Consider the following 25,021-nt stretch of genomic DNA (forward strand, 5'->3'; position numbering starts at 1 on the left):
AGAGCAAAGTTCTCCAGGTGTTAATATATCTATGTTGGTTCTGTTGTTGTTTGATATGCGTAGGAACTCATGCAAATCTTCCCATGCATATTCTGCACAACTTAGTGTAACAAACCAGGTCGGTGGTCCAAGGTTTCTGATCATACAACGTATGTCTCTGTGCCGTCGGAACCAGTATTCTTTTGTACCATGCATGTTTGCAAACAGATTTGTTATACTTGATTGTAAAACCTCATCTTTTTCTTGTACTTTTTGTATTCATTGCGTAGCTGACATTTTTTGAAAGTGGGTTCCAGATTTCAAAATGTGTGCAACTCCGTAACATAGGGTTGCTAGTTCACTTTCAAAGAGTTGGTGGAATATATATTCCACATTTTGTCTAAATCTGGGATCTTGTGAATACATTCGGAATGTGTGGTATTCTAATGCCGTAATCTGAGTGGGTCTATCATCGTATCTTCCGCCTTTACCAGTAGGAAATAGCCGTGGAAAAGCACATGCTTCTATACTTTTTTCCCATATGATCATTGGTGACCATTTCGTTTGTCACATTGGTAAGTTTCTAGTGCATCATCTATGCTTTCATTGGAATGCAATGGATAAATTGTGTAATGGTCCAAAAGAGTGGATACTGCAGCAGGATCCAGAAGTTCAAATTGTCCAGTTTCTGATGACTCTTGAATTATTTCAGTTGTTTCCCTTAAGCTTTCTTCAATATTTACTTCCTTGTAATATTCGTTATTGTCTTTTAGATATTGCAAGGCTTGTCTAACTTTATGTAAGTCCACCAGTTGTTGCCAAATTGTTTTGTCTTTTGTTGGTACACCATTTACCAAGACAGTTAAAGAATGCTCTATTGAATGTTGCACTCCTAGAGTGTGTACATTTTCTGCAGCATTGGATCTTTCATGGATTCACATGCTTAGAATATTCCCCGTCGTCAGGCTGGGAATCCTCGGTAAGTTATATAGACATTTTCCATAGGAAAACTTCCAACACTTTTGTGTCCTATCTACGTCGTTTTGGCCGCGTACGGCAGCGCCACTAGGACGTAGAGGTATAAATAGCCCCGCCCCCGCAGCTCCCTCAGATTTCAACCATCTTCCAAAGTAGTGGGATTACCTCGAGTATCTACTATTTTATTAGGTTGTGCCTTCTTCTTCTTCTTCGACTGTTTCTTTCGAAGAATGTCTGGAAAGGCGTTGTTTTGTCCGTGTGCTACATGCGGTCTTAAGAAAGTGTATGAAGGAGACGGGCATATGGACTGTATTTACTGTCTTCACCCTCATCATACGGCGGACACGTGTGAGATCTGTCAGGGCTTCTCACAAAAGACCCTAAAAGACCGCAACAGACGCCTGGTTACTTGGCTCAATGACGGAGCGGGTACGTACCTGGAATCGGAGGTAGGCTCTACAGCCTCGAGATCTAAGTCTCCTGTGCCCCCTCGTCACTCAGTGTCGGCGGAGCCTCCGGCAAAGAAATCACGTTCATCTGAAAAACGCCCCTCTGAGAAACATCCTGCGAGATCCTCCTCTTCACATAAGGCTTTGTCTTCTTCCTCCTCATCTAAAAAGGAGAGAAAAGACTCATTGAAATCCTCCACAGGATACTGTCATAAGTCTACCTCGAGTCGAGAGTCCTCGTCCCACAAGTCGAGTTCAAAAACGGCGGGAACGCCTCAAGGCCCTGCGCCACAGACTTCATCGACGACGGTCCGATCGTCGATGCCTGCTTTGTCTTCGGCGATGGCTCTTCCTACGGCTATTTCGTCAGGTCAAAGAGCGCCTATGGAAAAAATGTCATCGTCGACGGTGGCCCCGTCGGTGGGATGGCAACCAGAGGTTTTTGATCCAAACCCTGCCTGAGGCCTTGCTGCAACCAGAAGCAGCTTTCTCCATCTCGTTGGCGGAGGATGACCGTGGTCCGGTAGCACATCCAACCGATCTGGGGTTACAACCAACTGGTTCGGTGTCGCTCTCGAGTGGAAGTGCCGTTCTAGTTACCTCTTCCTTACTGAATCCCCAGACAGTTCTATCCCTGGAGGTGTTGAACACATTACAGAAGCTGTTGCAGCGGTTGGACACACGGTTAGCTCAGCGTAGTGTCCCGACAGTGTTACAGATTTCGCCAGTCGTCGACTAGCCAGGCCCGGCTCCTCGTCCTCCATCCAGAATTCCTACCGCTTACCCGGTGGAGGAAGATCGTTCTTGTCCACAGGAAGAAGGAGAACTGTCAGAGTCCGAACGTGAAGGGTCGGGTTCAGACATCTCATTATCCCCCTTAAGGGACCCTACATGGGACTCTGAAGCGGAGATGGAAACTCCAAAGAGTCCGGCGCAGCCATCACCACCTGATGACGTGGGTGCTTTCCATGCCATGATGGGTAAGGCATGTGCAGAGTTTGGCCTAGTCCCAGAAGAAGAGAAAAGAGATTGTTTTCTTTTCGATCATATGGGCAAGAGAAGAAAGTCGATATTTGCTATCCCCATTTTAGACCATGTCTGGCAGGAGGGACTGAAAACCATGCGTCATCCTTTTTCGGAACCGGCAATAAAAGTCGATTGGGAAAGAAATTCAAGGCTCCGGAATCGACTCCCAAGTGCTTGACGTCTCAACCTTTGGCGGAATCAATGGTATCCGCGGCGGCCAGAAAGGCAAGGTCGCAACACAAATGCACGACCCCGCCAGACAACGAAGCCAGGAGACAAGATGCTTTTGGGAAGAAAGTGCTATCGGTTGGAGCGACTACAGTTAAAGCAGCCAACTCCCTGGCTATTATGGCTAGGTATGATAGGGAGATGTGGCATCGGCTGGCTCCTATCTTGGACCATCTGCCGGAAGAACACAGGAAATCTGCCATGCTGCTCGTACGTGAGGGAGAAGAGGCTTCCAATCATTCCATTAACATTGCTGTCAACCTGGCAGAATCAGGCTTTAAGAAAATCAACAATGGCGTAGTGTTACAAAGGCAAGTCTGGCTTAAGTGCACGACGTTCAGACGAGAGGTACAATATAAGGTAATGGATATGCTGTGCGAAGGAGAACTCCTGTTTGAGGAGAAAGTGGATTAGGCCTTGAAAGGCATGAAAGAAGATTCTGACACGGCTTGTTCCCTTGGAGCCCTCCAGAGTGGTAGGAATTTTCGTTCCTTTCGTCCTTTCAGAGGAGCATCAGGTAACTCCCAGTTTGGATCGTCTAGAGACTGAGATTTCAGCAGACCCTCCTACTCTTCCCAAGGCTACAGACGTACAACCCAAGCTACTCGTAAAGGCAGAGATTACCAAACCTCCAGACGACGAGGCGCCTACTCCTCGTCGACGAAGGATAAACAGGCCAAAAGCCAGCAATGACAATTTACAGGACGTCCTGGGGGGCAGAGTGTCTCGTCACGTCGACGAGTGGGCGCGCATAACAACAGACCAATGGGTTTTGGACACGATGCATCTGGGCCATTCTCTACAGTTCAAGGGCAAGCCACCACGCATTCCACCGGTGTTCTCGACGCAGCCCCACCTTCAAATACTAATGCAAGAGGTGGCGCTTATGCTGCAGAAAGGGGCTATAGAACTGGTCCCGGTGGCAGAAAGAGGACAGGGAGTGTACTCCCGTTACTTTGTCGTCAAGAAACCCAATGGAAAATGGCGTCCCATTCTAGATCTACGAGCTCTCAACAAACTGCTCAAGAATCTAAAATTCAAGATGCTTACGATACAACCGGGAGATTATTTGTCATCGCTAGACTTTCAGGACGCATACTTCCATATCCCGATGCGTCGACGACACAAAAGGTTCCTACGGTTCGTCGTCGGACGAACCCACTATCAGTTCAAGGTCCTCCCGTTCGGACTGAAATCATCCCCCAGGACGTTCACGAAATGTCTGGCTCCAGTAGCAGCCTGGTTAAGGAAAGAAGGTCATCATGTGTACCCTTATCTGGACGATTGGCTAGTGAGGGGATTGTCTCCGGAAAGGGCATAGGAAAGTCTGAATGCCACCATGTGCCTACTACACCGTTTGGGCTTCGCAATAAACTTCGAAAAGTCCTCCTTATCGCCATCAAGGACCTTGGTCTTTCTGGGGGCGGAGTTCCAGATGCAGTCAGGACTGGTAAAGCCATCCGTCGAAAGGGTTCTTAAACTACAGCAAAAAGCATTGGATTGGAAAGTTGACACCAGAGTGTCAGTGCGAAGGTACATGTCCCTACTGGGGACCATGTCGTCCTGCATACCCTTAATCAACAATTGTCGTCTCTTCATGAGGCCGATTCAGGAATTCTTGGTGGATCGATTGGCACATAGTCAAGGGCGTTGGTCAGACAAATTGACCATCAACAGCAAGCTCGGGCAGGCGCTTCAATGGTGGAGAGTTTCCATAAATCTGACAAAGGGTATGCCCTTGCTGGAACCGGTGTTCCAGAGGACAGTGGTGACAGATGCTTCTCTAACTGGATGGGGAGCTCATCTGGATTCCCTACAGGTTCAGGGTCGTTGGTCATCGGAGGAGTCCGGCCTTCATATCAATGTGCTGGAGTTAAGGGCGGTGCGTTGTGCTCTTCTTTGGCATGCATGTCTAGGTTCCCAAATATATCCTGGACTGTTTTATTTTTGCTCTGAAGCGGAGATGGAAACTCCAAAGAGTCCGGCGCAGCCATCACCACCTGATGACGTGGGTGCTTTCCAGGCCATGATGGGTAAGGCATGTGCAGAGTTTGGCCTAGTCCCAGAAGAAGAGAAAAGAGATGGGTTTTTTTTCGATCATATGGGCAAGAGAAGAAAGTCGATATTTGCTATCCCCATTTTAGACCATGTCTGGCAGGAGGGACTGAAAACCATGCATCATCCTTATTCTTCCACGAATAAAGGGATCAGTTGTACGGATTATGACAGACAACACAACAACAATGTTTTATCTAAGAAAGCAGGGAGGAACTTGCTCCAGAATTCTGTCGACCGAAGCCCAGGAGATCTGGCATTGGGCCCTTCAGCAGAAGATAGATCTATTGGTGTTCCACTTGCCAGCAGTCAAAAATGTGCAAGCAGACTCTCTCAGCAGGGAGATGAATCGACTACACGAATGGGAACTGAAAGGCCAACAACTACACCGTGTCTTCGAGAAATGGGGTCGTCCGGCCGTCGATCTCTTTGCGACTAGAGACAACAGGAAATGCCCACAATACGCAAGCAGGTGGCCACAGCCAGGCTCACTAGGGGAAGTCTGGCTCCTGATTTCTCCGAGTTTGGTATGTTAGAGATTCCAGCGGACTGTCGTCGCATTTTGCAGGCGCGAGGCCGTCGTCCACGAACGCTACATATTCATACAAATGGAAGAGATTCTGCATATGGTGCGCAGGTCAACCAGGTTTGGTCCCGCTTAATATCACACCGGAACAGCTTCTACCATACTTGCTAATCCTAGCTCAAAAAGGCTTGTCTGTTTCATCCATAAAAGTGCATATGGCTGCCATTTCGAGATTTACTCGGAAGAGACATTCAAGTCCGTTATTTAGTGACCGGCTGATTAAACATTTCCTTAAAGGATTGTTCCAAACCTTTCCTCCCACGAAAAAGTTTCCTCCAATCTGGAGTCTTAACCTGGTTCTGGCAGCGCTGATGAAGGCCCCTTTTGAGCCGATGTCATCGTCATCATTGAAATTTTTTTCGTGTAAATTGGATTTTCTGGTGGCTATTACATCGGCTCGACGACTGTCAGAAATACAAGCTTTAGTGATCGATCCACCGCACTTGAGGTTTTTCAATAATAAAGTCGTGTTGGCTACTAATCCTCATTTCATTCCTAAAGTGCCTACCATGATCCATGAGCACTCTTCTATAGTGCTGCCGACGTTTTTTCCAACACCTTCGTCGGTTGCGGAGAAGACTCTCCATACATTGGACGTGAAAAGAGCTTTAAAATGTTACCTCCATCGCACTCAAAGCTTCAGAGACACGAGACAACTATATGTGGTTTATGGCCCTTCGGCTAAAGGTAAACCGATCTCAAAACAAGGACTAGCCCGATGGGTGTCGTCTGCTATTTCCTTTTGTCACTCAAAAGCCGGAAAACCGCTGGAGAAGCGTCCAAGGGCTTTGTGGTCCGGAATTCCGCTGGGAGATATCTGTCAGGTGGCTTCCTGGTCGGTACCACACACGTTTACCCGGCATTATTGCCTCGAACAGCAACATGCTGAGGATACACAGATGGGTCGTGCAGTCCTACGGCACCTGTTTCAATAAGGTAAGCCCCAATTAAGGGGTCACATCCTTCCGCTAATGTACTTTTAAGTGTGGTGTTTTCACTGTTAACATACTATAATGTGATGTTTTGCCATGATAAATATGCATTATGGTTACTGTGATGTTGGTTTGCATACACACCTCCAACGTTGGGGGATACTGCTATATAATCTATTTTAAGCATGTGAATCCATGAAAGATCCAATGCTGGAGAAGGGAATAGTTTCTTACCTGTAACTCCATTTCTCCAGCATTGGTATCTTTCATGGATTCACATGCGCCCGCCAGCCTCCCCTAAGCATGCAAACCAGAGATCCCCCATACTACTTTGGGGGCTGAAATCTGAGGGAGCCGTGGGGGCGGGGATATTTATACCTCTACGTCCTAGTGGTGCTGCCGTACGCTGCCCAAAACGATGTAGATAGGACACAAAAGTGTCTGAAGTTTTCCTATGGAAAATGTCTATATAACTTACCGAGGATTCCCAGCCTGACGACGGGGAATATTCTAAGCATGTGAATCCATGAAAGATACCAATGCTAGAGAAATGGAGTTACAGGTAAGAAACTATTCCCTTCTGTTAGATCTAATGGCAAATAAACTACTTTGCCACAAATGCCTTTCACCAATTCAGAGGGAGGTAATTTTGCTGTTTTTGGTTGAAGGCGTATAATTGCTTGAAATAGGTGAACTCTTTGAATTATGATGCTCTGTATTGCTCTCCCCAGAGTGCACGGAAAAATAAATCACCAATGCAATTACAGAGCAAATATTTTGAAGATAGACAGACGCAATAACTCACAACCACACACTCTTAGAAGATAATCAGCTCTTATACGGCTATTTATTCAAAGCTTAGAAGCAACCAATAAAAACATAGATTTAACTCACAGAAGTAATATAGACATAAATCACAGAAGACGTAAAGAATTCAAAAGGAAATACATCACTGTGAGCATAACAGGACGTGAGCATAACAGGATTCCTCATCTCGCCCAGAAGCGGCTGGAATACCCTGGGAACAGCCAGGCCGAGAGCACCACAGCTCACAGGAGTGCCGGACGTAAGCGTCCTTCTACGGCTGAAGTCTCACCTGACCACCACCGGGCTTCCGCATATATACACACTCCACAAAGGGGAGTCAATTCTCGAACCTTCTGGAAATTGCACTTGCGCAGTTGTTGAGCAGCCGTTGGTTGCCAGCTGGGTCAATCGAGAGCTACCCTCAAGGAGCAGAGTGCCTCCCTCCTCTAAAAAACGCTCCACGGAGAACAGTAACAAACCATAACAAAGTTAGCTTTCCCAGCAGAAATGTTCTTGACCGCATACCAGATTTGGAAAGCATGTTTTTCTCAGCATCATGAATCTAACACTCAGCAAAATGTGTGCAGCTTTTCACTGCGGCATGAAGTAAATATCCATCATGGCTCAGAGCGCGCCCACAATGCATTGCGCACAGGCGCCATTTTAATTCAAGCATAACAATTCCACCCTTGGATATTTACCTTCCATAGCCCGTTGGCACAGGAGCTGGTCTCTGAAACCTATGAAATGTTAAAACTAAATTGGGAATACATTGAATACAACAACAACAAGCTATTATGACAGCTACTATAATAAAAATGCAAGCAAAAGCATAACGTAGTGTACACCCAATATCAGGTATCCATGAAAATATCCAATCCCACCAATTCCCAGTACGATCTTGAGACACTTGAGAAATGAGATCCCTCAAACCTTGAATATGACTTTCAATAGATCGTGAATGGTCACTTAAATTGAAACAACACATACCTTCAAATGCGTTACACCCTAAATTATGTGTTAGCAATAGATAGTCAACAGCAGCTCTGTTCTGCAAAGTTGCTTTTCTAATAACTTGACTATCAAGGAATAATTCTTCTAATGCCTGCGAAGTATGATTAAGGCTTTTGACTACTAAACATGCTAATTTCATCAAAGATTTGTAACCTCCAGCAGATAAACCCCAAACTCCCACTAATGAAAGGGTTAATGCTAGAACCTCAGCTTCTGATAACAAGTGTACATGTGAATCACAATCAGGAGATAGACCTACAGATTCGAAAGTTGACCTTTTACCTCGAGTTATCGCTGGGTGTAAAGGAAACATCATTAGTCCTAATCGAGTTAAAGCACATGGACCTCTGGAAATGTTAGCTGGAATATAAGTATATGTGATGTTACCACATGAATAGAGCCATCCTGTTGGAAGTTTTACATGATTTAAATGACTAGCAGCTATCACTGTATGATTACAAGACATAGTATTATTTACACTGGTGCATGTGCGTGGCACTCGTGAACATAGTCGTCTCTCAAACATTGTATGATTATGCTGGTTGGTTAAGTCGATTTGTCGGCATTTGCCAATTTCTTGTGCATTGCAGGTCATAAAATAACATACATCACCTTGGGTTATATTATAAGTAATAACACGTGTCAAATTTCTCCATTTACGTTTGGTCTCTTGGCAGAATCTACAATATTCGTAAACTGAAAAAGATTGCCTAATATCTGAGTCTTGAACTAAAGAATCATTGTGTGTGACACCGAAGATATGCTTTAAAACGGAACAGGCGTCGGCACTGCTACTAAACACATAGTCAATAAAGCTTCAGCATTGGGCACATCAGTAAGACAAAAGTGTGATATGTTGAGTACTTGCTGTGCCAGATATATCCACATATTTTCCGTTTGGGTGATCATAGGAGAATGTTTTCGCCTTCCTGCAAATGCACCTTGCACGACTGGCAACAAGGTTGTTTTCACTGGCTCCTGATGTGTTTGCCGCATTTCACGAATCCATGTCTTCGGTCTGGCTGGCTTTTCGGCACCGGCATAAGGCTGCTTTGGGACAACATAATTCATCACTATCAGTATCCCCTTGATCACTGGCACAGATGTGACATTTTCCGTTGGTAGCAGCAGGCTGTTTAACTCTCCCAAATGGAGTCCATTTAGTACCACAATTACACCAGCCAGACACAGGATCTACAAGGCAAACCCAGAAAAGAGATATTAGTGTTGCACATCACTCTCTCAGGTAACATTTATCTGCGGGTACATATTGCCATTTCTTTCTACCAGGCTCCATAACTAAAACTACTTGATCTTTGCCTGATGCAATGACATCTGCGGGTACTGGTGGGCCACTTGGCTTTTCCACCCACACCTTTGCACCCGGTACCATACTGTCTGAAGAGCCAACAGTAGGAGTCATTAATCGCATCAAAGGAGTTTCATGTTCATATACAGGCCTATTGTTTAATACTTGCACCGCATCAAACACATGATCACGCCAGCCTGCCAAACTGCCATCTCCAGATTTGTGCAACTGTTCTTTCAATAACCCATTCATTCATTCAATTAACCCTGAAGCAGCTGGGTGATAGGGAACGTGGCACAGCCACTCAATGCTCTTTTCCTGACAAAACTCCTGGATTAATTTGCCTTTGAAATGTGACCCATTGTCACTTTGAATCTGCAAAGGCACTCCATAATGTAGTATGATGGTGTTCAGTTGTGTTGCACGTTTGCACGGCAAAACCATCAAATAGCCCGAGTATGTATTCACAATAGTGCATGCATACTGACAACCTCTACTAATTGGCATGGGACTGATATAATCAATCTGCCAAATTTGACCTGGTAATTTTCCTCTTCTCAATGTGCCTCAAACAATTTGAGGGATAGGTCTATGCAGTTGGTGTTGGCACACGGGGCATTGCAAAATGATTGATTTCACTACTTCTGAAGGAAGACTAATTCCTCGAGCTTGTGCCCACCTGATAGTAGCCTTTTCTCCAAGGTGCCCACATTTCTGATGGGCCCATTTGGCCAAACCCTCCAAATCGTCTTCTTGAGCCTCTGCATCCACAGATGAAATCTTGGTGTGCTCGTCTGCAACAGAATTAAACCAACGTTCTAATGAGTCTGTGGCACAATGCGCGTCCACATGATATACAGTGACTTTACTTTGTAATAACATTTCTGCAATATCTTGCCACAGTTATTTTCCCCACAACTCTTTTGAATGAATCTTCCACCCATTCTTTTGTCAAGTTGGCAATCACACTGCCAGTCCATTCGCCACTGACCATGAATCTGTGTACACATAACATTGACCAGGGGTCTCTTGTTTCAGTGCTTGGTAAACTGCGTAAAGCTCTGCAAACTGACTGCTCTTCCCTTTCCCTATCGTTGTCAACAACTTTTTTGTTTTGGGATTGTACGACACTGCTTTCCAGTACCGCTCAGTTCCCACATATCGAGCTGAACCATCCGTGAACGAAGCATGCTCTGTTTGATCCACGGTCAAATCGCTGTAAGGTACTCTCCATTTCACGGGAGACTCACATTTTTCAGGCACTTCCGGTGGTATGTAATCTGAGGGCGGTATGTTGGATACTTGCTCATGTAATTTTGCCACTCCACCCTTTCCTGATTTGGCTCTGTCTTGAATATACCATTTCCACTTAATTATGCTGGCTTCTTGAGCATGTCCTATTCTGTGCGTTTTAGGAGAGCTCAGTACCCACTGCATGATTGGTATTTCTGGTCTCATGAAAACATCATGGCCCACCGTCATCTGCTCGATATCAACAAGAGCCCAATAACACGCCAGCAATTGCTTCTCAAACGGAGTGTATGAGTTACCAGCGTCAGGCCACTTACGACTCCAAAACCCTAATGGCACACGTTTCCTGTCTTGTTTCTGCCACACACTCCAGTTAGCATAATTGTCTTGTACAGACATATTTAATTCCACTTCGCCTTCCTTCAAGGGCCATAAATCAAGCACCTGCTGCACGGTGTCTTTTGCCATCTCAAAGGCTTTCTGTTGCTCCTCCCCCCACTGAAACTCATATTTCTTTCGTGTCACCTTGTAAAGGGGGGCCAATATCTGCCCTAAATGGGGAATGTGCTGTCTCCAAAACCCAAACAGCCCTATAAACTGCTGAGCTTGCTTTTTGTTCATTGGAGTGGTGAATTCAAGTATTTTCTGTCAGGCTTTTGGCACCATTTCTCGATGCCCATGATGCCACTGAATCCCTTGGAATATCACTGTTTCAGCTGGACCTTGAATTTTACTCGGGTTAATCTCCCACCCTTCCTTCTTCAATCCTTCCATAATGACATCTAACTGGCTTTGCACACTGTGCTCATCCTTGGCCTGGATCAAAATGTCATCAATGTAATGAGAGATTTGTATGTCAGGTTTACACAGTATCTTGCCTAAGTGCTCTGCCACCAGCCGGTGACAGATAGTTGGGCTGTGTATGTACCCCATAGGTAGCCTCGTGAAAGTGTACTGACGTCCACTCCACGTAAATGCAAACTGCTCTTGACACTCTTCAGCAATTGGCACGGAGAAAAATGCATTGGCTAAATCGATCACTGCATACCAAGTCCCCTCAAACTTTTGGACATTTTCAATCAAGGTAATGGCATCTGGGACTGCGGGCACTAAGGGAGGAGTGTGTTTATTCAACTCCCTGTAATCCACCGTCATCCTCCACGACCCATCTCCCTTTTTAATAGGCCAGAGAGGATTGTTCCATGTGGTGGTAATAGGGCGTAATACTCCCGCCTCCACGTTCTCTTTGATGGTATCTCATTGCTACCCGCTTGGTTGCCACTGGCACTTGCACTGGGGCCATCTTCAATTTGCCTACGGTAGTAGTGTACAGATTAATGCACTCACCCCAAACTGGTACGTTTTACCGCCAAGTCCCAAGGTTAACCCTTTCAAAATGTCAAAGCCAATTATATATTCAGGTATCGGGACAATCAACACTTGGTATTTCTGCCTATTCAAATTGCCTATTTTCATCTCCACTTTCGTTTGTACTGCGGGGGTCTCCTTTACCCCAAGACCTGTAATAGTAAACTGTTTGCCTTTAAATCGTGTTGGATTACCATGAATCAAAGAGGCCTCCGCCCCGGTGTCTATCAATGCTAGCACCCCTTGTGTATTTTCTGGCCTCCAAAAAATCTTAACATCAACATGAGGCTGCCTATCCACTTTTATGCGGGCAGACGCCTCCGGAGCTTGGCCGAAACCCTAGTCAAACTTCGAATGAGTGTGACTCGACTCCGCCTCTAACATCGCACTCACCACCTTTCTCAAATCAGCGTATGTTGGCTGGTACGGGGGAGGTGTTCCCATAGACCCTTCGTCTTGTTCTTCCGCAGGGGGAGCAGAAGGTGAGGTGTCCCCCTGTGGCGTGGTGACTACTTGTTTCTTAACCTGTTTATAGCGCTCTTTGGCTGCAAGTCCTAGTTTTTTGTATAATTCATACATTACTCTGGTTTCAATGCCATCAATTTCTTCGTTTGGCACACCATCTTTTAACAAAGCCAAAAACATGTCTTTTCGGGACACTCGGGAGTCTCTACTATCTTGCCGCCTGCCTTCGGTTCTTCTCTCACTACGCCCATCTCTCTCCCGTGGCTTGTTATCGCTCTTATCCCACTCCCCCAAATCTGCAAGTTGCCGAATGGCATCTGCTACCTCATCAGTAGCCTTGCCCGTCATACCTACGAGCAAAGTCATAATGACACTTTTGTATGCGGGTGGCGCAGTTCTAATCACCATGTTTCGAGTTGCAACTGAGAGTGGCACGGCTCCCATGTGATCAGGAGCATCTATGTGAATAGCCTCTTTCACAGCATGCTCTCTGACTTTTTGAATTGCTTCTCTCAACGTATACCACTTCGTTTCTTCACTAGGCCAATCTGTGGTAATAAGGTATTTATGGTTACATGCTTGGGCTACCAGGTGCAACAAAGACACCTGAGTATCTTGACCATTGGCATCAGGGGGCGGTCCTGCTCTTAAGACCTCCTGTACATTGGTGTCAATTGACAGGGGTAAAAAACGCAGTGAATCAGTAGAATCTACCAACAACCCTGCAGCACCCCATCTAGTAATCTCACCATCCATGTCAATAAAGCTTCCCCTGATTTTTGCCTCAAACGGGTAATAATTTCCCCAACCTCCTGTTGTGTGTAATCCTCCAGCGTGGTTAAATCCACCATTCCGCCAGCAGGATTCTGCGGGTGGGGTCCGGTTCGCCATCTTCTAACGGGCTTAGCCGCCACTGTTTTCTGTTTCACCTCCATTTTGTGGTCAGACTCATTTGTGGAACTACTTTCTAGACTGGTTGAATCAACAATATCACCATCCCACTTATCTGGATCCCAGTCCACACCAGCGGTAGCGATTACAGTTGCCACCTTTCTTTTGTTGACCCCTCTCTGTCTTATCCTATACTTATACCCGGCTTCTCTGACTGCTGCCCTCTCGGCCACCGCCTGATATGTGTCAACCTTATCTTTAAACAGTTTCATTTGAATCTGCTGCATTAACGCAGTCTGCCGTTCTGCAGCTAGCTCTCTTTCTAATCGCAAGACCTCATTTTTCATTTCCACCTTCATTTGATGTATTTTCCTATAAGCATGCAAAAGAACCCAACCTCGCCTACCTAATGCTGCACATTCTTTGTCACGTTCTACTGGAACTTGTTGCAAGCATGCCATTACATCAGCCGGATCGGCATCTCCCAATCCTTGATCCCATGTTTCACTTAGACCTGCACCACATGCCCACACCTGGGCCAACTTATCATATGGACTCTTAGTCCATCCTGGAATAACAACATCAGAACAGTCACCGCCAGCGGTAACGCTCTTCTTCCTGAACAAACTACTCATTATCGCAACCAATACAAAACCTTGTTGGATCTATATATTTTTTCTCTCCACGCTGCAATCACTCCCACTGGCACTCACCCACTGGCAAAAGGAGGAAAAGGAAAAAAAAAACTTCACTACTCAAAAACTTCACTTACAAGACAACCGAATCCTATCTACTTTTCAACAGATACTTGAATACTCGGAACAACTCATCACAAGTATCCTGTTTGTGACTCCAAAAATGTATTGCTCTCCCCAGAGTGAACGGAAAAACATAAATCACCAATGCAATTACAGAGCAAATACTTTGAAGATAGACAGATGCAATAACTCACAACCACACACTATTAGAAGATAATCAGTTCTTATACGGCTATTTATTCAAAGCTTAGAAGCAACCAATAATAACATAGAACTAACTCGCAGAAGTAATATAGACATAAATCACAGAAGAAGTAAAGAATTCAAAAGGAAATACATCACCGTGAGCGTAACAGGATTTCTCATCTCGCCCAGAAGCGGCTGGAAGACCCCGGAACAGCCAGGCCAAGAGCATCACAGCTCACAGGAGTGCCGGACGTAAGCGTCATTCTCCGGCTGAAGTCTCACCTGACCACCTCCGGGCTTCCGCATATATACACACTCCACAAAGGGGATTCAATTCTCGAACCTTCTGGAAATTGCACTGGCGCAGTTGATGAGCAGCCGTCGGTTGCCAGCTGGGTCAATCGAGAGCTACCCTCAAGGAGCAGAGTGCCTCCCTCCTCTAAAACACGCTCCACGGAGAACAGTAACAAACCATAACAAAGTTAGCTTTCCCAGCAGAAATGTCCTTGACCGCATACAAGGTTTGGAAAGCATGTTTTTCTCAGCATCATAAATCTAACACTCAGCAAAATGTGTGCAGCTTTTCACTGCGGCATGAAGTAAATATCCATCATGGCTCCGAGCGCTCCCAGAATGCATTGCACACTGGCGCCATTTTAATTCAAGCATAACATGCTCTCATACAAATTGAGTTGTTGCAGGGGTTTTGCTAGTGGGAACAATTCCAAATTATTTGTGATAGCACGTGAAGGAGTTTGGTTGTTGTTCAGTTTTGTAGTGCAGTAACTGCAACATATTAGGGGGTCACTTATTTGGTATTTGTTTTAAAAGGTAGAGAGCTAATTCAAACCATTTGGAATCTTCATTGTCTTCTGTTTTGTATCCTATGTCTATATTTTTTGTGTACCTTTTGTAAAACGTTCTGCGGCAACACACACACACATGGTTTGGTACTCTAGCCGATGCACTTTTAAATTTTAGTATTTCTTTTTTGTATGTGTGTAATGGAAGTTTGCTATGTGCAGAATTGTTGTTAGTCTGCTCTAAAACTATTGCATTTTGTATGTGGCTTTCACTTCCAAAATATTTTCTCTGGATACGGTCGATTTCTTCTTGTAGGTATTTGGGTGTACCATGCAGAAGAGTGTTATTTAAATTGGCTAATTCTAAAGCTGGACTTTTAGCATAGCATATTTTATACACTAGATTTCTTAGATTTGAATGATGTATTGATTTCCTTTTGATATCATGGAAGGTGCTTTTGCAAATAGGTCCTGCAATGCAGGCTAATGAATGTCCTTGTAGTCCTGTGTATTTGCGCACTGGACAGATATCCATATTTTGCAGCACTTTCATTTTAATTTTGTCTTTACCTTTCACATACTGATTGAGGAACTGACGTAAAGATTTGAAAGATTTGTTAGGAATGGCACACATTGACGTGCACGACCATTTATATACTGGAAGGTCTGGTTCAGTTGAATCGAGAGGTAATTCTGAGTTTTCAGGGGATACTTTTCTAAGCAGTGTTTCTTGTTCCATGATGGTATTATTGATTTTTTCATACCCCCGTCCACTGCTATGGATGGCAATTGTGTTAGAGTGATTTTTTTGTTTTTATGCTTCTTCATTAAAATATGGGTCTGTGGTTGTTGTGTGACTCCATTCACCTCCACAAATATTTAAGAAGTTATTTCTGTTGACATTCCGTTTATTGATAAGTTTCTTTTGTAGTTTAGTACTTAGTTTTGTTAGTGGTTTCATCCTATTTAACACTAATATGAACACCTTCCTTTTGAGAAGGATTGCACTGTGTACAAGAGCTTGTAGGATTACTTTTCTATGTTAGGTTTTAAGGGTTGAGGATGATTTCAGTCCCCTTCTTATAAGATTCTGAAGGACTCTGTGGCGAAACATTTTTGCTAAAATACTTTTTTTTACTATGGGTTCTTGTTACTTTATCAGGATTAATAGGAACATTGTTAGCATTACTGGTAGCCGATTTTTTGTGAAGCGTTTTGTGTTTCGTGCCACATTTTGATAGAGGAGGTAAAGTTTTGGTAGTTGAAGCTTCCTTTGTTTCGCTAAACGACTGTATTAGCTGTTTTGTTACAACATTCTCTACACACTCTGATACAGAAGGATGCTTAATTTGGGCACTTTTATTTTCATTTGCTCTATTTCTGCGTTCCTTTCTATGGACTTGCTTTTTGGTAGGCATTCTTTGGGGTCTGTTGAAAAAAAAGAAGGCATGGTTTGGTCTGTTATACAATGTATGTGTACTGTGTGCATGCCTGCATGAGTTTGATGGGGAAGCTCTTTGTGGTGGTGTGTGAATATGCATTGGGCTGTTATAATGAGTTGGGAAGGCTATTTTTCTGTTTCTATACTACTACGCTGTGCTTCAGATGAGAGTACAAAGTGAGCTGGTGGTGAGGAGAAGCATTAATAGTAAACGTAATGGTTTAAAATTTAAACAGCTATTTGTTTTCTAGTACTAACATTTAAGGCTTCTGTATGTTATTTGAGTTCCAAAAACACAGGGATTTGTGTGCCATTCTGCCTGTTATTCTTTGTTTAATAAATGGGGATTTGTGGGTAGAATGGTTCAGAAATCAATGTTTGTTTTGGTGTGCAAATTAAATAAATAACCCACACAGTCTCTTTGAGGAACAGTAAGAATATAAAGGAAGGTAGTACTGTACTTACTTTTTTTTGCGTAATGACCAGGTTTCTTCGGATATGTTGTTTTGAGTGTAGATGCTGTAGATTTCCAGGAGAGTAGTCTTCACTGCGATTGTAAAAAGAAGTTGTTAGTAACTTTGTGTGTTTAAAGCAGTGATGTTACTGTACACGTTAATTTTCCATCTTTCGTCAGAGTATTCTACTTTGATATCTCAACACAGTGCACGTGTGCATTTCACTTCACTTTGTGCTGCCTTTGTATGTTATTTGCAGTGTGTTAGTTGCACGTGATTCAGAAATGAGTACATTTTTTAGTTTATGAAAATGCCTTGTTTTTTTTAAGCTTATCCATAGAAGAGAGGTTTCTAAGTGATAGGTCATTATAGTAGATGTGAAAAATGTCACTACTTTCATATTATAAGTACGAATCCGAAAAATCGGGAGACCCTCAGAGGGAGATGTCACCACAGCAATCGGGAGCATTTATTTTTCTCATACGATCGCATTGGAAGTAGCATTAATGTAGGCGGTGCACAGTAAAGAATTCGGACATCTTACACTTAAAGGGGGAGCGTTGGTATGTATTGGCTATGCAGATCTAGTGGTATTAATTTGCTTAAATGAAATCATAAAGGTTGCACATGTTCTCTGATTAAAATATCCATACCTGTACTTTATACTCATGAATGTGCGCATGCATGGAGCTGTACATAGAGATCTGCAACACTTGCACAGTAGTTTTTGAAATAGGTGCTTTGCAATGATATGTGAGTTGCATTCAGAGTGATCAATAGGACATTTGAAGTGCGAAATTTTGATGACGGAGTAAGATGTAGAAATGTTGAATGTGATTGGTGGGTGGCTGTGTGACTGCAGACTGTAGAAGGACTGACTAAGAGTTACGTTCCGCACGTAGACAGCGCTTGTCCGCGGGTAGGTCGTGTCACATACGGGGTTCTTCAGCAAATCCAGCATGGAAAGGGGACTGTAGGCATCAGCCAATCAGATGTTCCCATTGCTCTTTTGTGTTGAAAGACGGTGCATATACTGAAGGTGGCAGAGGTAGAGACGGTCAGGGTTTTGGTGCTTGGAGCTATTTTTGTCCATGGTTTACAGCACTATTCCGAAAGCAGGCATGTGGCACATAATTTTGATGTGAGAGGAGTGGAGGTGGTGTGGAGCGCTGAGACTGATCGCAATGTTGCGGCAATTCTTCAATTTTGTAGAGACATGTGTTGGATGACCAGTCCCCATGTGGTACTTTTGCACTACGGTGCTTACCATTTGGGCTATGTGAGTTCACGTACTTTGTTGGAAGATTTGGAACAGTTGGTGCAAGCAGTCATTAACATCTTTTCAACTGCGAAAGTAATTTTTTCTGGGTTACTCCCTAGAGGAAAATGGGACAACAGTTCCATTTTCTGTGCTGATCAAAGTATTGGGAGGTGTGACATCAATCGCGGCATGCATGCTTTCATGTTACTAGCTGGCATGTTTTTCTGCAGCCACGAGAACATTGTTCCCAGTAATGTGGCTTATTTTGAAGCCGATGGTGTTGCATTATCTTCTTTGGGAAATGCCATGTTCTTTTGGAATGTAAGGCTTGCTTTAGAGAAGGTTCTGTAATGGTTGTAGGAGTAAAGTAAGAAGAAAAAATATTTTAAAAAATCAAAATAACAAGTGTCTATAAGGCATCTGCCCAACAAAAAAAAGGCTCTTTTCCAAGCCCACCTTAAAGGGGAAAGGTGAATAATATTTAAATGTACAGTCGTCATGCTCTGATCCTCTACCTGTCCGCGGACATGGCGGTAGTTTGCAGGCAGCGCATATTACCAACGGGGATTCTGGGGTGGAGACGCATGCAAATGAGAATCTGCAAAGGTAGGGATTTGTCAGTAAAGTTCAGTGGGTGTGTTCTGAAGGGAGAAATTTAGTGAGAAGGTATTTTCCCTGTCAGGAGACCAGACAGCCATGGCTCTGTGTGCTCGAAAACAGATTATCTGGATTTTGGGAGACTCATGGATACATTGGTTGAAGGTGCATGCAGAAAGTTGTGGTCTATCTGCAGATATTGGATGTCCTCATGTGGAAGTGCACAGGCATGGCGTGCGTGGAATGAGGTGGCTGGACTTGGTACCTCTCTGTGCTACTTTACAGACAGAGCATCATCCTGATATACTTATCATTCATTGCGGAGGAAACAGTTTAGGTCATGTCTCTGGAATTTCTTTGCAATTTGCAATGAAGGAAGGTCTTGCGAAGGTCACGGGCATGTTTCCAAATTGCCACATAGTGTTTTCCCGTATTGCACAGAGACAAATATGGCTGCGTTCTTCTGTATTTGGTCCACAAATGGAGAAAGCGAGGCACAATGTCAATAAGGCTGTTTGTACCTTTCTTAGAGATGTTTGTATGTCCTCTTTCCACAATGAAAATATTTTGTTTCACAGCACTTTAATTTTTCACAGAGATGGAGTCCATCTCACATATGCTGGAAATCAGATTTTTCTTCGCAATATGCAAAATGCATTGCAACCTTTTTTGGATTCATAGTCACCTATTTGGCAATCCGTTTTTTCGAATCCACAGTTTTTGAAACACACAAACCACCACCGAAAGGCTCTTTTCAGAGCCACCACTTACTCCCAGCAAAAAGTGCATTGGTTTTGCCCCGCTTGCACCCTCCATTTTTGTGCGTCCTACGACTGTATGCAGACTTTTTTAAAAAATGCGTGAGCGCCTACAACGGTCACTTGATAGTTCTATTGTTAGACTGAGAAAGGCTGCTCTGAAAAGAGCCTTTTTTGTAATTTTTGTTGTTTTCAAGTTTATTGCTTTTCAGCACACAACACACTAGGAGAGGAGGCAAAAGGAGGGTAAGGAAGGGACACCAGCAACACAGACAATGGGATAAGAAAGGGCAGGTGGAGAGAGAAAGATGTAGGGTGCCCTTTACTTAAGTAGGGGGCAGTTCTTCTGGTGCTTCGTGACCGTAGCTTCAAAGGCACTTCGAAGACTCTCCCGCCTGCAGAGTACTGCGTCGCAGTACATACACAATATTGTGACCTTCGAAAGGTAAGGGTCAACAGCATCGCGAATAGCTTGTGAGGCAGCTGGAGGGATGCGCTCCCCCACAGGAGTGTCTCTTGTGGTGAGAGGATCGAACACGGAGGATGCTGTGGAGGAACTCAATCTACTACGTTCTTTACATGGCACCATCTTGCAAATGTCCGCACTGTGGAACAAAGTTAGGTGTCGTTTCATGGTTGTCGTACCAAAGCTGTACGCACCAGGTCTCCCACGACTCAGCACCAACTGAAACTGGTTACACCGGACCAGGTTCACACGTGCTTTGGTACGTTCCCAAAAACAGCAAACAACCGCCACACCCACGACTCCCGGCAAGTGCTTGTAGTGCAGAGTTCCTCCACCTCATTCTCTTCTTCCTCTTCTTCCTCGATCTCTACATCCTCACCTGTATTTCCCTCTGCAGGCTCTTGAGGAGGTGGTGGAGGGTCTGGGGGTGGTGCTGAGGCTAATGAAGTAACAGTAGCCATGGATGCCATATGGAGTAGTCGGCTAATGGTTGCTACAGCAATAAAGGCAGCACAACTCAATCTACTATAGCCAGAAGGACAATGAAGATGAGCTTGGGGATGTGGCCATTTATAGGGGTGCAGGGGTGCGGCTCGTGACTACATTGATCACTCAAAATCGTTGCAAAAATTCTAAACAGTACATTCAAAAGTAGGCCAATTGTATGGGACATGTGAAATGGTGATTTTATACTGTAAAATAATTTTCCATGTTTGTATAAATTCTTTTGAAATGTTGCGGAAGCAGACAAACTGCGCAAATTAGTCCACACGCTCTGCGTGGGTGCGGTCACATGATGACATCGTGAACACATCCGCGAGGGAAATGGGTGCCTGCTGGACAGCAAATGCAGAGTAACGGACGTGCGCATGCGTGCGGGTGTTTTACGGACAGTGTTCGGCTCCTGAAACTAATTAAAAGTGCGACACAAGTGACACAGACAGTTACGGACAGGCGCAATGTTTGCAGTACTTATGGGTGTTGTGCGCATGTGCGTACATGATCTGCTGACTGTACGGACAAGTAAAGTGTCCTTAGGACACCTCCATTTTTTTCATTTACAGACATCCCGGACATCTGGTCCGTTCTAAGATCATTTCCACCTTGGTTGCGATTGGTACGGGTAGGTGTATTGTCGTTAGAACATTCATATTCTATTGCTTACGTCTTGCTCGAACAGGCGCGCTGTGCGTTGACATTTTTACTCTTTTTTAAAAACATTTTTTGCCACACACCCTTCCCCTACAAGTAACATAAAAACATTTTCAATACACACACATACATCAATCAACAGAAATACAGGGGGAATCAGATACTGATACGAATATAGGGGAATTGGGGTTTAACACGGGCTGGTTGTGAGGGGATGATTTGTGAGGGGATGAAGGGATGAATGTTTCATCAAAACGTTTATTTTCTTCTTGACGGTTTGGGGATGGGTCACAAGGAAATGGAGAAGGGGGCAGGAACAGGTGAGACAGTGATATCGTATTTTTCCTCTGACATATTCTTCCACAAATTGCCTTAAACTGTTAATTGTCATTTAGTATGTCCATTTTCAATTAGATCCTTTTCAGCGTGTCTTCCTCTGTGTCCTTTGTTGCCATTTCTTCTTTTTGTGCCTGGTCTGTTAAAAATAAATATATATATGTTAAATGCCCATACTATACTTACCGTTAATTTGCTTATGCAAAGTACTGTATGCCATTATTATCGCTATCTCGTCCGACATTTCCCCAATGCAGAAAATTCTCCTCCAGCCACTCCAAAGTACTGCCCATTTCTGTGTGAAAACAACAGAAATACATTACTTTGTCTGCCCTTCATACAAAAAAAGTACACACACATCAGAAAAATGCAGGTCACTTACTATTTTGTTGTAATTTGTCTTCGTTGTACTGTGTGTGTCTACTGTCGCTCCTGGCTGCACAGTTTCTGTGAGGTAATTACGTTGGAGGCATACCTTTTTTTGTTATGGTACAATCCATTTAATTTTACATGGCCATTACATGCATGCTTAATGTTTCAGATGTTTAGGTTCACTTATTTATTTATTAGTACTTATAATGTCTTTATGTTCTATTTCAAATTGTGCATTTTTTATATAACACAATAATACAATTTCAGATACCCCCTGACTGTTTGGGTAGTGTTGACTTCGTCCGCGCCCATCCGCAGACAGGCGCTCAGTCTGTACTTTTCAAATATCATTAGCGAGGGGTTTCAGTATGTTCTATGTAACATGTATATAACAAGTAAGGACATTATCATACACAATTCCCAAAATCACATGATGGAAGTGTATATTCAGTAGAAAAACTTTATTAACTCGATGTTATGATTAAGATCCCCTTCGAAAAACATGTGAAATTTAGTTTAAAAAAACTTTGTTAAAGGATCGTTATGGTTAAGTTGCCCTACTAAAAACCCATAAAATGTACTAAAAAAGAACTTTGTTAAGGGGACGTTATGGTTAAGTTGCCCTACTAAAAACCCGTAAAATTCACAGAAAAAAAACGTTGTTAAGGGGAGGTTAAGGTTAAGTTGCCGTACTAAAAACCTGTGCAATTCACTAAAGAAACTTTACAAACGTGACATTATGGTTCAAAGTAAAAATGAAAAACCCCTGAAATTCGCCAGTTATGGTAGGCTAAGCAACCATACCTGCCTGCCCCACTGTGCACTGCTAACACTAACAGCCAGGACATGAAAGATGGCATCACAAATGTCATTGATGACATCACTGATGCTATCACATGTGTAGGCCCTTTGTTTTTGTTCACTGCCATATATATATATATATGTATATTCAGTAAAAAAACTTTGTTGAAGGGACGTTATAGTTCACAGTAAAACCAAAAAACACTTGACATTCACTAATTATGGTAAACTAAGCAATCATAACTCGCACCACCTACGTGCATTGCTAAGACTAACACCCAGGACATCAACGATGACATCACAAATGTCATTGATGACATCACTGATGACATCACATGTGCATGTACTTTTCATGAAAGGTCTGCACAAGGGCGTCTTATTATAATGTTGATAAAAAAAACTGTCAAGGATCATTGGAATCAATGCCATGAGCTATGTGGTGCATTAAGCAATGCATTGATATAAATAGCATTCTATTATGAAGTTATTTACATGTATAAACATAAGCATTGTGTGCAGCATACAGAATGGAGGTGCAATATTCATAATCTTCCCATGTTAAATAGTGAAATGGTAAATGCTTTCTTATTAGAGTTTTGTTTACTGTGCAACATGTTATAAGTAACTAATGAAACCCACTTCCTGTATCATTTCATTATTACACACAAAACACAAGACATAACAACAAATAGAAACATGAGTATATACAGTGAAAGTGAAGTATGCAAAAAAGCAGCAGTAGAACCAGACATGTTTCATAACCTACCTGATTATTTTTATGCACAGAAATGATAGTTCTGCTTCAAACCTACTACTTCCCTTTGAATAACTATCACATGATGTGCCTGCACCCTAAAGAGAGTAATGCGAATACAAAAATGAGCATATCCACAGAAAGTACAGTAATAAAAAAAAAACAGCAGACCAATAAGAAAGTGTTGATAACCTTACTGATTGTCTTCATTCGCAGAAAGCTTTGGAATCTTTCAAGTGTGTATTCTCCCATGTATATGTTTCATATGTTGTGAGTGAACCCCAAATGAATTAATGTAAAAACATATTTGAAGTGTAAATCTACAAATATAGTACTTTTCAATTTTTTTGTTCCTAAGTATTACTGGCTAACATATATCACTAAAGGAAAAAGGAGGGAGCAAGACATGTGATGTCATCAGTGATGTCATCAATGACATTTGGGATTTCATATTTGATGTCCTGGGTGTTAGTCTTAGCAATGCACGTAGGTGGCGCGAGTTATGGTTGCTTAGCTTACCATAATTAGCAAAAGTCAAGTGTTTTTCGGTTTTACTGTGAACTATAACGTCCCTCAACAATACTTGCTACTGTGCCCAGACCCTGAGGTACGTCAGTTTATGTTAAGACTGCGGACGAATCAGCTTCAGGTCCTAGCGGTCATTGGGCCACAGTTGGTTATTCCACCTAAGGACAGGAGCTGTCGTATCTGTGAAAAGGGAGAACATTTAGAAACGTCTAGGCACGTTTTGACCTCTTTCCCTCGTTTGGGCCCATTGTACATGAGCATGTTGGGAAAACTAGTTAACAATTATGAGACCATTAAGGGAGAGTGCTTTTGGGATTATTGTTTAAACTCGGTCTCAATTAGGACTCAACTAGCTTTATACAGGGTTTGGTTTGAAGTCAAAGGTTTACTACCCACTCTGCCGGCCCTAGCGGACACGTGTGGGGATTCTAAGTAATCCCAGGTACTAGTTATTATGCTTGACGCCTGAAACTGAGGCTGGATTATTTGGTTGATACCTGGTTCCTAATTGTCAGTGATCATTTGTGCAAGGTATTTAGTTTCGCAGAGGAAGATGACGTCATATACGGAGTGGGCCACACACACACTTTACCTACTGCACTTTACCTATTGCATCTCTGTATCCAATTCCTGCATTGGATTGTAGCATTATCCTTATCTTTGTATTGTATTGCATTCTTGTACTGTATTGTATCTGTTTATACGTATAACTTGATTTAATTTTATATAATTTTTAACTTTTATATAATTTTTATCCATTTGTAATTAAGGTGTAACATGTTTGTATTAAGTTTTTATGTATTTGCATTTTGTGTAAAGTTCAAATTGAACTAAATCACAATAAATTAATAATAATAATAACGTCCCTTTAACAACGTTTTTTTACTGAATATATGGCAGTGAACAAAAACAAAGGGCCTACACGTGATATCATCAGTGATGTCATCAATGACATTTGTGATGCCATCGTTCATGTCCTGGGTGTTAGTGTTAGCAGTGCACAGTGGCGCAGGCG

This window comes from Ambystoma mexicanum, chromosome 6p (genome assembly GCF_040938575.1).
Source record: "Ambystoma mexicanum isolate Mex_15411 chromosome 6p, UKY_AmexF1_1, whole genome shotgun sequence".
Classification (NCBI taxonomy): domain Eukaryota; kingdom Metazoa; phylum Chordata; class Amphibia; order Caudata; family Ambystomatidae; genus Ambystoma; species Ambystoma mexicanum.